The sequence below is a fragment of the Diorhabda carinulata genome, chromosome 3 (genome assembly GCF_026250575.1).
Source record: "Diorhabda carinulata isolate Delta chromosome 3, icDioCari1.1, whole genome shotgun sequence".
NCBI lineage: Eukaryota > Metazoa > Arthropoda > Insecta > Coleoptera > Chrysomelidae > Diorhabda > Diorhabda carinulata.
Genome location: NC_079462.1, coordinates 11298223 through 11314108, shown reverse-complemented (window position 1 = coordinate 11314108; position 15886 = coordinate 11298223). Strand labels below are relative to the sequence as shown.

Here is a 15886-nt window from a genome sequence, read left to right as displayed (position 1 = left end):
TATATTCGCATTTGTGCCAGAGATCCTTCCACCAACATAAAAACATATATTCACACTACAAAATGGCGTTGAATACGTGAAAAATAATTTTGGATCTGATAGTCTCGGAGCCCCACTTCCGAACATTTACTATTTGAAATATCCCTACATAAATATCAAATAATATCGACTATTATCGCAGGACTTAGGTTTATGTTATTTTAAGAGCAATAACAGCAATAACATATTCTAGTAAAATTTGATAAACAGATAGGTAAAGTGAAAGAAGATGGAGTAAATTGACAGGAATACATAAACGAATAGATACAAGGATCACAAGTCGTACTACATGAAATTATAAGACGCGAAAAACCAAATTGAAAATAGAGAAATAACAGGTTTCAAGCAAGATGTTATTTAAGTAACTCGTTGAGACTGAATAAAATCTCATTCAAAATGCGTTCTAAATGAATGAAGTAATAATTAATTAGTAACGTTTTCAGTATGAATATCACCAACGGCTTTTCTTCGTATTTTCTCTGCACCGTAATGTAGATGTATTGAGGCAATTCTAATAATTCTTATGTCGGATATTCAACCGATGTGCTGTTTTTTCTATTAACTACCATGTTTTTGACGGGTGCAATGAAGTTCAGCCTTCTTGATTCAACTTTCATTTCAATATGTTCCCAAAAATTCCATTTTTCGCCTGGTATATTTTTCTTTAATCACCAATTGGCTTCTTAATAGCATTTTTATCATGAATTTAGTTTTTTATATTTCCAAATCCCTTGGCGATTTCCATTTCTTACTACCTCTTCACTCAGTTTTAGAGTTTGGTTACATTTTCGTAATAATATTCTATTGAAAACAGTAAGCAACTCTTTTTTGGTTAAATTTTTCGAAATATTAGTCGCAGCATGAGGTGTATTTTAATCATGCTTAAACGCAATTATTTTAATTGACCCTGGTAAAAAATAACTAAAGGAAATTTTTCTGACTAAAAAACTGGAATTTCGAATGCAATAAGGTAATGAATCAGATTAAGTTTTTAGGCTCCTAGGTCATAGTGACCTAGCTGAAGACTAATCACTAAATACAACAAACAAATTTTGTCTGATTACGCTCAAATTTTTTCCTTTAAACTTAATGATAAAAATGTGCATGAAATCTTTTTAAGATGAAATAATGGTTGTTCTCGAATACCTCAAGTATTGTTGTTATGTCTACCATATTTCTCTTCTTTGTTGTTGTAGTTGTTGATTATTAATTAGACATGAAAATAATGCAACTGTAATTTATGAAAAACAATATATTTGACCGATAACTGAAATCCTTGTGACGCAATAACTTTAATAGCTTCACTATAACTTGAAATAAAGTTTTTACTGAATCCTTCTCCACTTCACCAGAGATTAATATGAATTTGTGGGGAAACTTATTTTTATTATTTTGATACAAATGCCAATATATTGTATTTTAAGACATATACATAGAAAAAGGAAAGTACAAATTACAAAATGATATTCTGTCATTAAAACAAATCATTAATTTATTTATTGGAATTTACAGATTGGCCAGGTCCTACCGCGTCAGAAGCACATCAATGTAAAATATAAAAAGACGTCTTTGTGCTGTTATTGAAGTCATTGATCCCTATTCAAGCTAACGAATTGCTAAACAAATTTACGTATGTTATAGAAATGCTTAAAAATTTATGTAACGAAATTGATCGTACAAATAACTGAGGAGTTTCCCCGAGTACAATATCAAAGAACTGTTTCGAGTGCCCAGTCAGTCAGACAACAAGGGCAACGACGACGCTGATTCGCTATTCAGTTGGGGATCAGCAAATTCACCAATGGGCTCAGAAACCATTCTTTGTATAGCTAAAAGTGTTGCTTTTACAGCTCTCTTAAATCTGCTCCTCTTACCAATTAACAGCTTCACTTAAACAGAAGCAAAGTAAGACCAGTGAGAGGCCTTTTAACTATACTTGGTCCTGCGAGACGTTATCTTTATACTAAAGGCATCACAGTAGATCCGGAATGCCGCTGGTACAAATAGAAGGATGAAACAACTTTAAAAAAAATATTCACGAATAAATTTAAGTTATAGAGACATGGATAATATAAGTTTATCACATTAAGTTATTGGTCCAGGAAAAATTAACACTTCTCAATATTTCAAAAAAGTTAGGGTTTGGACGGGAATTTTAGATAGGCAATTTCTGAAGGAACATCAATTTTCTTTGTTATTTTCGAAGATATTTAGTTCCAACTAGACAATTGTGCCGCTCACAAAATTATTAAAAAAATACACAATTATTTTCTAATGTGTTGCGATTAGGGAGCTTCTCAAATTTATAGTTTTAATTCTCATATTTACAGAAATATGTTTATCGATATAACGTTTAAAGTGGTACAAAACTTAACAAATTAAAAGACAAAATCACTTTAATTTAACAAAAAAACTAACACTAAACTACACATGATCAAACTATTCGAGGAAAGCGCATCGTTTTATTTTATATAAGTAGTTTCACTTTGATATGCAGAGTAATTTTATGTAGCATAGTTTTCAGTGTTTTTAACTATAATAGATTTCTAACTCTATAGAGGACAAGACTATTGTCATCAGTTCTTGATAAGTGACATGCTCTTCTGCTCAATTGGTAAGGTTAATAATAACAATCTAATGAATTGATATATCATCGTCCTTCATAAAAGTGCACAATTTTAAATGTATCTGATGGTTGAAACTAGGTGGAAAATCGAATTAAATAATACTGTTACGTCCTATCTTTACAAACCTGTTAAGGATAATGATAAGAATCTAAGAAATTATAGTTTTTTAACCGATACTCGAAATTTTTGAATTAATTCGTCATTTTGATAATAATAATAATGATATATATATAATAATAATAATAATGATATATATATATATAATAATAATAATGATATATATATAATAATAATAATGATATACATACATAAGTACAAGTGAAGCTAATAAAAGTCACTTCTGAAATCCTAATCAGGACAATAGAACTATTTTATCAATCTTTTTCATTGCTCCTTGATGAGTGTGTGAACCTTTAAGTCAATTCGATTTTTTGAGTTGGGTAAAAGTGCATACTAAGCTAATAAAAGCATATATTTCAATAATCCAGGAGAAGTAGAAGGTAGAGGGCTATTCGAAAACTATGATCTGTGTTCAGGTAGATCATTCATCAGCTGATGGTGGATCCCAGCCCACGAGCAGATTTTGATCACAATTTCCGTTTCATTTTCAGTGAAAATTTCAAATTCAAAACATCTAAAAGAACATTGAATTTATCTTCAGTTTTTTGTGCTTCAATGCTTCCATGGTATTTTAATACTTTTATAACATATTCTAGATGTTTAATAAAGGTTATTGAGCAGTTATTAAGGATTTACCCACTACATCGGATTTCGCACTGTATATTAAAACTAATAACCTATTTTTATGCTGGAAGGCCAAAAATTATAAAAACCGCAAACCGTAAGCCATCGATTGATCTGTTCATGAGAATCAATAGTAATAATTATTATTTCTTAAAGTTTAAAAAACTACACAAATGAATCAACCCGTCAGCTGAACGCATTTATCCAATTGTTTACCAGGGTGGAAAGGATCATATCATATGTGTACCTGTTTCCGTATAATTGATTCATATTTTGTTTACTGTAGTTGATTATCTGAGCTTTTATTCCAAAAAAATTTGTTCATATTGTTTTCCACATTTTTCTAGAATATTTCAAATTATCGTTAAGTTCACTCTTGATTTTCTTACAAACCACTTAATTTCTGGAATTGGAAATTTAGCAGAACTTATAAATTATTGCGACGCTCTTTAAAAATATACACTAATAGATTGGTTGGTGAAAACTGATTACTGAAACTCCTATGTACTAGTTTTTCTTAGGCTGTGTTCGATTTCTATGGTTTCCTGTAGATTAACAACTTTAAACGACATAAATAGAAAAATCTATAAGAAAATCGGGATCTGATATATACAAAGATAATAGAATTTGATGACTACATAAGTCTAAATTCTCTTATTTACTTGAATTAATAAATTTTGCGAGCTAAACGAGAACCGACTTTGAAAAGTGGATTTCGGAAAGGCAGAAGCACATATATGTTCACTATAAAATAAGTAATATGTAGAACAATGGCAAGATCCAAACCACTATAAATTGCATGCCTCGACGAAGTACCACGAACGAAAATATGGAAAAATCTGCAAAAAAGAAATGTTAGCAGCAAATTACCAAGAGTCACTAAATAGGTAATAAGCAGAAATATGGAATCAGGGACATTCACAATGTCAAATCATGTATTGACAGAAAAGGGAATTAAAATAAACAAAAAGTAAGCCAAAGTTATGGTAGTGGCGAATGTAAAATAAAAAAATCGAAATCAAAAATGAAAAGAAACATATTACAGGTTAGTAGCAACATTTAGGAATTATGTTGGAAGAAAGAGGAAGACAGTATTTAGAATAAAGCAATAGAATAGAGAAGGCACACAAGGTATACTATGTATTAAGCAAGTGGATCATAAACAAAAAAGAAATCTCTTAAGAAACGAGAAGAAAAGTGTTGAAAGTAATTCATAGGCCATTTGTCACATACGGCTATGAATCTTGGGTATTGACAGAGAGAGAGACAAGAGTAGAATTGGTGCAGATGAAATACCTCAGAAGAGTGAAATGAGTAACTAGAAATGCTAGAGTCAGAAACTCGCATACAAGATTGAAAACTTGAATCCATACAATAATACATAGAAAGGACACAACTAAGATGGTGAAGCTGCGAAGGATGGATAATACATTGCCAGGTAAGAAAATTTGGAAAAGTAGAATACCAAGAAAAAGGAAGGACGGGAAGACCAAGATTAGCTTGGGATAACACTGTAGGAGAATATTTTGAAAATGAAAGAAAGGTCATGGGTTGAAGCGAATAATTTGATGCAAGATAGAAAGGACTAGAAACTTTTTATGAGAAATTATCTAATAGTAGATATAATTAACACCGCTACACCCAAGGGAATAGATATAATAATACTTTTTTATATGTTCCTGTACTAATAAAATGTTGTCAATTAATTCAAAGATGTTGATTTTAGAATTATCAGGTATTCAAAAAATGAGAAGATAGGTGATTGACCCATACTAGAATATACATATTAATAAATAAAAATAGAATAGAAATGACATGTTGCTTATAATTCAAGGGAATTATGCAATTTATTTCAATTTTCCTACATATTATCAAGCACTAATAACCACTTTTAATAATTTATCCTTTGATTTGCATACATCTTCTAGTGTACCTTAGCAAAATACTTGTTTATTTAATAATTTTTTATTGGCAAATGTGAATATGGAGAATTTTAACTTGTTATATTAATAATACATTGTAAGGGAGCAAGAATAGTTTTTCTGGTGTGCACTGTATACAAATGCGTTCATGAATATGTTACCGGTTAAGCACTATGATTTAAATATAATTGGTTCCATAAAACGTGGATATCCAAATTAATGCAATCAAATTCTGAAGACGATCAATTGGCATTTTCCAGTTCCCAAAACATATTATTACGTATATAACGTTGTTTTTTAAATCTAATTATTATGTACTCATAACAAAAGTTTACACTACATAGTTAATTTATGAGAAATTCATTCCAATTGAATTGAAATGATTTTCTGGAGATGCATTAAATACATCTAAACTGTGTTAATAATATATAATAATCAATTAGCGTTATTACCAGAGCTAACAATGAAATGTTTCAAGTCACCTCTTTTGGAACAGAGTCATATTTGTGACCATAATCCAAAATACAGAAGGTCTTATCTTTGGTTTTCGAAGAAACTCTTAAGACCAACTGGCAAATATTTTTGGCAATGGAATTTGGGAAAAAAGATTCACGACAATCACTAAAATAGTAGTACCATATATATGCAAAATATATGGTACTACTATACAAAAAAATATATGCAAACAAAACATGATGACGATAGACAGAGAAAAAAATGAAGCGATGATAATAAAATAATTAATAAATTAGATAATGAAACAGATAATCAAAAATACTGGACACAGATAAATTGATTGAAGGGATGAAAAATAAAAAAAGCTAAAGTAATGAGAGATATGAATAATCAATGACAATCAGAATCAGAGATACTAGAATCATGGACGAAATATTACGAGGAAAGATTAAATATTATAACACAGGAACGAATGATTAACTGAAAAGATCAAAAACAGCACTAAAGAAGCAAAGATGAAGTAGAAGAAGCAACACATAAAATCAAGTAATTTATCATCATAAGAGAAAACAAGAAAAAAGAAAAATATATCCAATATTTCTTAATGTTAGATATGGAGAAAATTATTAGAACCACACATGAGACCATAAGTACAAATAGTATGGATTAAATCCGAAAAGACATTACTGGAGAGAGGAATAAAACAGACACATACTTTCACTACAGTTATGTATAAGATAATGTAACAGAGAAAATGAAATAGGTGAACTTGATAATTGGCTACAATATTCTGAAACCAATACGAACCGTAGAGGCAGATGATTGTTTTATTGAAAAACTAGAAGCTAGTGATTACCTGCACTAACTGAATAAAAATGATTATAAAATTTCAGACAACAGGTTAAAATGAACTAAAATGCGAAAACAAAACATTGCAAATAGTAACGTCCTATGAACAACCAGAAACTACATTGATAGATGACGAGAGGATAGCGATAGAAAAAACAGGCGAAAAAAATCTTTCAAGTTTCGGCGTGTGAGTCACTAACCTTATAATTTCGATTTATATCCGTATATTCTATATATCACTGTTTCTATATTTTTTAATTTATGATATAATCTTATTATCTTTATAGAGTTTAGTGCATTTCTGGTATGAATGCTTTATTCAATATCTTCTGTAATCGATTGGAATATTTGTTTTTAATATTACAGCTAAATAAGTCAGTTTGACATGTATCAGATTGAATACGGTTTCTAATAGGGGATAGGAAGAGGTCAATCGTATGTTTCATTTTTGTACTCTCACAAGATCTACCTGCGCTTTTCTTTTTTATCTGATTCATTATTGGCGTTGTTTACATACTGTTTTATTATTCTGAAACTATAATTCATCACGCATATACTGCCAAATGTAGTTTTTTTGTGGCTACTCCATCAGCCATTTCGTTAATAATTAAATAAAAAGTTTATACCAAAATGACTTGGTACCCAAATAAAAATTTCAACTATTTTCTCCGCTCTCTATTTATTTAGATGAGTTTCCGTAGGATAGACATGATACTTTATTGAAAATGAATATGTCAGTGATATTATAGCTAAAACTCTAGGATATACTGGACTATGTATTGGATATTCTACATGTATGAATGATCTGAAAATATTTCACCCATACTTTTAGACCAAAATTCAATAAATCCTGTAGTTAAAATTATTGGTCCTACCTATGTGAATAAAATTATTTCTATACAATTTTCATTATCATAAATTTATTTTTGCATTCTACCTAATTCTGATCGAACCTTCAAAATATTTTGGATGAAAAAAAATAGCTATTCAATCAAATTGAGCTAGAATCAAAAAAATTTATATTTCTAAAAGCTCTTTGTATATGATTTTTCCTATCGTTTATATTAAGTGCTGATGTTATTGTATATCTCAAAACCAGAAATCACATGGATTCATTTTCGAAATTTAGGAAGCACGTGCTGTTACCCCTTCCCAACCAATAAAACGGTTATGATAATTTCAATTATAGTATTACCTAGAGGTCTAACTAAACTTTGATGGAGCACTAACGTGCTACATCTTAACATTTTAACAAGTATCGAGTGGAATATTATAAAATAGTTTAGGGAGATTATTTTCCATACTAAATAAGCTGTTTACACCGCCACTCCACCAACACTCACAATTACACTGTCTGAGGCGCGTTTCGATAACCAAATTATCGTAGTCAGAGACTGGTAAACTTCCTGTCGTCAGTAGTGGTGTAAACAGTGTATTCAGTATAAATATCACCAACGATTCCAGAAATTCTAACTTATATTATTTTCCAGAAAACTTATGTTAAGCAAAACTATTTAATGGGTGTGGTAGAAAATGTGTTTCCTACCATTGAAATTCCTGAATTAATTGAAAACACATTTAAAAATATTGTTTGTGCGAGTTTTCGTTTACAAATACGTGAGTATTATGATCTATGATTCCATTGTACTTCGTCTGTAATCCATTCACAGAATGTGTCTCACTGAGAAGAATTTCGAGGTAAAAGAGCTTGAACCAAAAGATACCGCAAGGGTATATTACTGTCCTTCTAAAACTCGCCTCATGTATATGTTTGGGCTGTTTGGAATACAGATTATCTTGCTCTAGCCTTAAATTTTCCAATTCCGGAAACGATTAGGAAATTTTTTACATTTGCCAGACCATACACAAAATGTCATTTTAGCGTTTTTATATTAATAATTAAATTAAGTGTACTACTAAAGAAACTAATGCAAAAATAAGACTATACACCTACAAGGAAACTTTAGTTTATTATTATCAACCTAATGAAATTTAAAATGACACGAATTAATGCTTCAGTGCCAAACATATATTGGTTCTTGGAAAACACTTTTAGGTCAAGACATGTTTTTAAATAAGTATGCAAATTATAGTTTTATCTTTTAATACAGAATCTTGAAAAAAACAGTGTTGATAAATAAAATAGAGGTAGCTCACATCCCCTAAAAAGTAACAGGAATGTTAAAAAATTAATAAATTACTCACCGATAATGATCAGGAGAGTTGTTACTGAAGTTTTGAGATATGGTAACACTGATGTCAATATATCAAACCTGAATAAAGTTTGACATTTTGAATGGCAAACGTACCCGTACCGTATTGTTTATTCGACTGCAATTTGAGTTGTTACATATACTTGAAATATTCACCTTGATAAAAACATAGTACTAAATCGCAAACATTCTCGTGGTATGATTTTCTATGACTGTCGACGTGGATTAAATCCACAGCAGTGTGCTCATCAACTCGCTTCTTTTTGGTGATGGAGCACCATCTCAAGCCACTGTGTTCTGTTGGTTTTTCGTGTTCAATAGTGATCGCTACAAGATGAAATTCGTGAAGGTGGCTGTTGCAAGAATTGCAAGATCGTCATATGACCGTAAGATTGAGGCATATTTTGCGATTGGTTTCACTCGTATAAATTCAATATTACAGATTTGTTCGCGTTGGACAATTTGATAATCCTTAAAAAAAATGATTTGGGTTGATTGCTGCACAAAAATGCTGAACAAATTCAATCGCAGTACTTCAAAAGACGTCTATAAAATCGTGACAGGCGATGAATCATGGATCTATGCATGGTATGAACCCGTAACTAAACAAGAATCAACTGTATGTGTCTGTGAAGACCAGCCAAATCAAAAAAAAGCTGTACGCGCATGAAGCACTCCGAAACAAATGGCCTTTTGTTTCCGAATAACTTGACATGTCGCCATCGTTCCATTAGATCAACGTAGAATGGTCAGATCTGAATGGTAAACCAACATTTGAAATCTTCTAATATGTCAAGGAAACCAATCAAAAATGACGAATTATTCTCCACCACGACAATGCGAGCTCTATCAAATCAGTTCAAACAAAAACGTTTATGAACAGTCAAAACATCAAATTGATCAGTCATTCGCCGTACAGTCCTTGTTTGGCATCCAATGATTTCTTCTTATTCTTCTACACCAGAAGAAGCGGTTGATACATTCAAATAATATGTTTTGGAGGTACCTCAATCGGAATGGAAAAAATGCTTCGACAATTGATTAAAACGCATACCAAGTGTATTGACCTTGACAATAAAACCATATCCAATTATAAATATTTGTTTTTATTTGTCTATCTTAAATAGCGAACCCTCCTATAAAATCAGATTTTGAAGTTCACAAATTAATTAATCATAATATATAATGTGAAATTATTTATATTCACAAAAAATATCTCACGTTTTATCCACTGCATAAAAATTATTATTTCTTACAAATCCAATATCATTGACTCAATCTTAGGTAAGAAGATAAATCAAGTTTCTATTGTGACAGAAATAATTTGCTTTCTTATCGAAATAAAATGTTCAGTCATAATATTGATTTGTTAATCAGTAAATCATATTTTTATTTTTTTAAGCTGTCTTCAACACATTGACGGTCTACTTCGAAAACACTCATAATTTAGACCATCCCTCACCCCCCAGGAGGATTTTTTCACATTCAACTAAGGAATTTTTTCTTAAAATTTTTATTCATTTAATTTGATTGAATAAAATGATGAAAATTGTCTTGGCAGTTAACGTGTTAATCTGTAAAACTTGGCTTTACATGAGTTTATAACGTGTATTAACCTTCCTTCCACAAGAATTTGAGAATGTGATAAGGATAATATTTTTGAAAAATTAAGATGTGTGAACTTATATTTTTACATCCTTTATATTTTCTTGTTTTTTGGGGCCCACAATTATATAAAAGATTTATACTAGCGAACTTATGATGGTTACCATAAGAATTTAGTATAAAATAATTATTAAATCTTACTTCCAAAATTTTCGGTAATTTTTGTCTACACCTCGTATTATAGTGATAATGTTCATTCCCTATCACATAAAAAGAAAATTTTTCGAAATTTGAAATAACTACAACCTATTCAAATAGAACTTTTGAATTTTCATTTCAGAGCTGTAGAAAGCTGTTGAAATATACACATATACATACATACATGTTCATTTTAAATTACTTTTTGGCCAAAGTCCAATCTTTAGCAGAAGAAATAGTGACTTGAAATAAAAAAAATTTAGCCAATATATATGAGGAATATTTTGGATATTAGAGAAGGAAGAAAAATTCGACAAATTTATAAAAAAATATTTAATTAAAAAGAAATAGTAGTATAAAAAGCTCGGGATGGAAACATATACATTTGGACATTTTGTTTTATATACATTAAATTGGGAGAAACATGCATTATATTGGATGCAGCCCTCAAGGAACTTAACCTACATATAATTTAATAAAAAAACAATCTTAAAAATAATAAAAAAACAACAAACATCAGTCTTCAAATATCCAGAATTGTTGGGTGGACAAAAGATTCAACGGTAACTTGTGTGGCAGTGTGAGATGTTAGTTAGTCTGTTTGACTTGGATCATAATCTGTAAAAATAAAAAAACAAAAAATGAAAATCATGCTACTATATTAATAAATCATTTGAAGCGATTGTAATAACCCTGATTCTATTTAGCCTTGTTCATTGCACACTGGATTCAGCCTTGTTTTTGAGGAATTCTATTGCAAGGTCGCGCCACGACTGATGCAGCGATACATTTATTAAAATCAAATAGAAAATAGATCGATAAGTCAAAAAAAAGCAAATTAATCCAATGACTATCGATAAATAACCATTATTCGTTATGACCTTCGCCAATTGCAACGCGGAAATTAATCTTCGATGTCTAGTTATTTAATGAGAAACCGAAAAAATACAGCTCACTAATTAAATAGTATAATATCAAATTCGTTAGTGTTAGTTCTGATTTACGTTTGGGTATATTTTTCTCGAAAATCTTTTAACACAAAAACTGGACTAGCAAGGCTGGTTTAAGGTCACTACACTTAAAACTACAGATCAACAAACTTTACTAGATAAATAAATAAATAAAGTGATGACCGACGCAATATAAATTTCCTCAAGGTCGATGCACCCGCCAAAAGGGTTTGAAATGATTAGTAGGTTAAATTAGCAGTCTAGAAACAAATAAAAATTTCGAGTCCCACGTCGTTTGATGAACGAAAGTGTCAATGATCTGGGGGTCAATCAGCTGGCTCGCTTATTTTGGTAACTATGTGATCTGCATTGAAAATTTCACTCGAACAAAAGAGAATAATGCATGGGCCACGAAATTAAAATCGCTACACGTAAACCGCATAAAATTCGTCGAGTATCAGGAAGTTCACAACGAAAAATAAAAAAACGAATATTCGAAGAATATGTTTGTATTTCACATCTTAAGACTGCATATGATGCAAGTTATGAAATTGCGGGGGTTTAGAGTGGGCGAATGACTTAAAACTTTCGGTCAATAACCGAAGATAACTTATGCGGAAGTAAAAAAAATACTTAAGTACTTACCATAGTCGTTTACGTCGGCAGCTTGATGTTTGACGGCCGCCGTTTCCTAAGTGGGGCCACATCTTAATATCAGTATAATCCAGTGGGATCTAGGCCCTTGCCTCCCGTGTTCGTCATCGTTAAAGTCCTTTATTTGCGCAAACTGTCACACACTAGTACTGTCCGGTAGGATCGAGTTTTCCTCCGTCCATGGTAATGAGTTTTAACTTATAAAAATTGAAAACTGAAAATTTGCACTAAAATCGTCTTTTTCTCAGTATAGCCCAGTGGGGTCAAGACCTCCGAACATGCTGCTGTTACAATCGAGATGGGGGATTGCACTATGCGCGATCAGAGAAGAACGTAAGAGTGAGTTGTTCGTAAGGAGGCGATGGGTTTAAATGGGTGACGGGTCGGTGCGCCGACGGTAAGCGTCGGAGTGGGGGAGTCGACGTCGAGACGACTGCCACTCCAGCCCTGACCCACTCACATTGACTAAGCCTTGCCACTGAACCTTTTTGCGGATGGTTGTTTAGCGTGTGAGCGTGTGTAAGTGGAGCATGTAGGATGTCGGAAGTGTTGTAAATTCTTTTTTTTTTGCTTTTGTTTGTTTTTATATATACAGAACATCAAGCAACGAAAGCAATTTTATCAAATGTCATTTTTTTTAATGATAATCCATTGAACTGAATGCAAAACAGGTTCGTAATATTGTGGTGACTATGTTTTTATTTGAAAAAAGTAAAAAAATAGTACAAGTAGGTATATAATGGCTCTTAATTATACTCATGTGTTGAATGCTCTTATTTAGTAATATTAATCTGAACTAATTTGATTGGAATGCTATAAATGATAAATAATAAACTTACATGACATGAAATCAAACAGGTAATTTGATTACACACTTTTACTGAAATTAGCTTTCGATTTATAATTAGTAATAAAATTATAAGAGAATCATTTATTCCATAATTAACTTAATTCAATTCAATAATTATTGAAATAGTGAAGATAGTTTCAATTTTTTTCATTATAAATTCTGAAATAGGAGAATGGATCCATTTTTGTAAAATTTTTATTTCAATTTTGATCAAGCGAAGATATAAAATACAGTTTATGATATTAGGTAAACATAAATTTTGTGTTCAATTTTCAAACTTCATAATACCCAGTTCCACAGAACTGATTAGTTCACATTTTATAATAAATTCAAAAATTAAAAAAAAATAAATTTAAAAAACTCAGGAATATCAAAAGGTTAGTAATTGTAACTTAAAGTCGAATTGGATAATGTTTTATGAGACATACGAGATATCTCATTGTTACATAAATTATAAAGTTCAATGTCCCACTCATATACCTTTACGAATACTTGCAAAAATTTCGATTTCCTTCTCTGAATTAATTATAATTACATGTGAGGTACTAAAAATAAATTTAATTTCTATTCGATAATCATTTATTACATTTGTTTTTACAAGTAGGTTATTAATTTTTAATATTTTGAAATTTAAATAAATATTTCAAGATAATGAAACTTAAAATTCTTAATCCAAAATCAATTACCTGGCATTAGTATATTGCAGGTAATTACAAATATTTTGGAAAGTTACATAATTTATATACAGAGTTATTCTTTAAGAATGTCCAAATATTATTATTCAACACAATATACATAATGCAAATATATATTTTTCAAAGTACAATGCGTTTAAAGTATGGATTTTGATTTTTGCAATAACATTTCATGTTTTCATCATTTCTATTAGAAAGGGCTTCATAGTCTATGCTGTTTATTTTACTTTTTTATTAGAAAGAGTTTTTATCTACAAAAGTTACTTCGTTCGAAGCATCTATCTATCTATCTATCAAGAAACTTCAGTTTGTAAAAAATTTATTCTCCAATATAAAAGCTAGAAACAAAAAAGTTCGAAGTAAAAGTCTCATATTTTCCATTTGTAGAAATAAAACTTGCAAAATCAACGTAGGACCAAGTAATATCATGATATTATTATGAATATTAATTTTTTTTTCTCTTTCTGTGTTAGTCAGGTAGCTTCACTATTTATCAGAAATAGTATCGGGTCTTTCCCATTGTCAAGAGAGAAGAATTAAGTTATTATGGAAGTCAGTGCCGTGGGTTGAGAATTGAATAAATGTTGAAGGAATAAATCTGAATTTTAGAAGTTAAAAAAAAATATTTCATTTTCTAAAAACTGGAATGTCTAACGTTTATCTTAATATTTGATATAAAAAGTTAAACTTGAACGACAGATAAACTTGAATGTAAACGAAACAGGGATCTTAAAATCATAATTATAGTACAAAAAAAAACAATTTGTATGAATGGCGTATTGATTTAGTATAATAGTACAAATAATGCTTCAAATTAAGTAATGTTTGATAAGGAGTCTATTATAAGATATTGAAAACAACTAATAAAATGAAAAAATATAAATAAGAATAAATAAAAATTCACTCGAAATTAATATAAAGTATGCTTGAATAATTTTTTAATACTTCGCTTGAGGTGTGCAATATGATTTTTGTTTTTAAGTAATAAAATTAAATAATAAATATATTCAAATTATACAAGGCTACTCAAATACACTATGTCAATACTTGAATAAACAGTATCTGCATTGACTGGTCGCGTGGGCTACCCTGCTTGGCCACCAAGAGATAATGATTTCAATCCCTTGGCTTCTACAATTTTTACGTAAAAATTTTGATAGTTATTGAAAATAATAGTTGAGGTTATATGATATATGAAATAGTCTTTTCGAAAGCTAATTAAAAACTGTATTATGGTAAATGAACATTAAAGATTTTTTTATTCTTATTTCATCCAACTTTCTATTTGCAAGTCGATAACCGATCGATGCTAATTACTAAAAGTAAGCTTCCGAGAAGGTAACAAAACTTTCATCATTTTTCAAATACATAAAGGCTCATGTCAAAATTTCACTTTATTTTCTAAAAATACCTTTAACTGATTAATGGTAAGAATCCGAATAAAATGAAAGCTGGGAATATTTATTATTACAAATAGTAATCCTCTTAAGTTGTTAACTTAATGACTACTATTTTCTATTACCAACCAATATATAATTTGTAAATAATTTAGAAAAATCTATTATAAACAAGAAACATGACACTGTTGGTTAACTTGTAGGTAATTTATATTGATGTGAACCAGTTGTTTGAAGAATTTACTGTCTTTTCACACATGATCATTTTATACAAAAAAATTTTGATCATTTCGATATAAGATGTTGTTATATTAAGTGATCAACTTTCTAGAAATAATCATATTTTTCCGTTATAATAATTTTGTTTTCTTTTCCCACTTACAAATGAAATAGAAATAGATCCTATTCCCCAAATTTTCTAAATACATTTTGAGTTTGCTGAAAATTATTTCTATATACATCCGTGGAAAAACTCCTAGTCTTATAAGGGAGACATTGAAAAAAAAAATGTCGAAAAAAATGGTACCGCAAAAGTCAAATCTTAAAGAATGTCAAAACATTAGAATTTTCCACATTAAATTATTGTATCAAGTACTCATGCTTCTTTATAACTCGTATTTTAATTTATTTATGTATAACTTTATATTCGGTTTTCAAAATCGGTGTTAGGCAGAGTGTGTACTGGTA

At 30.0% G+C, this 15886-nt stretch overlaps 1 long non-coding RNA gene across 1 annotated transcript; it reads right to left on the bottom strand.

Moving 5' to 3' along the window:
• Nucleotides 1-10974: 10974 nt before the first annotated feature.
• On the bottom strand, nucleotides 10975-12795 carry LOC130891314 (uncharacterized). Its single transcript, XR_009058882.1, has 2 exons — nucleotides 12249-12795; nucleotides 10975-11271 (listed from the first exon to the last, which is right to left on the bottom strand). It is a non-coding gene; the product is annotated as an uncharacterized LOC130891314 (long non-coding RNA).
• Between the last annotated feature and the right edge of the window lie 3091 nt (nucleotides 12796-15886).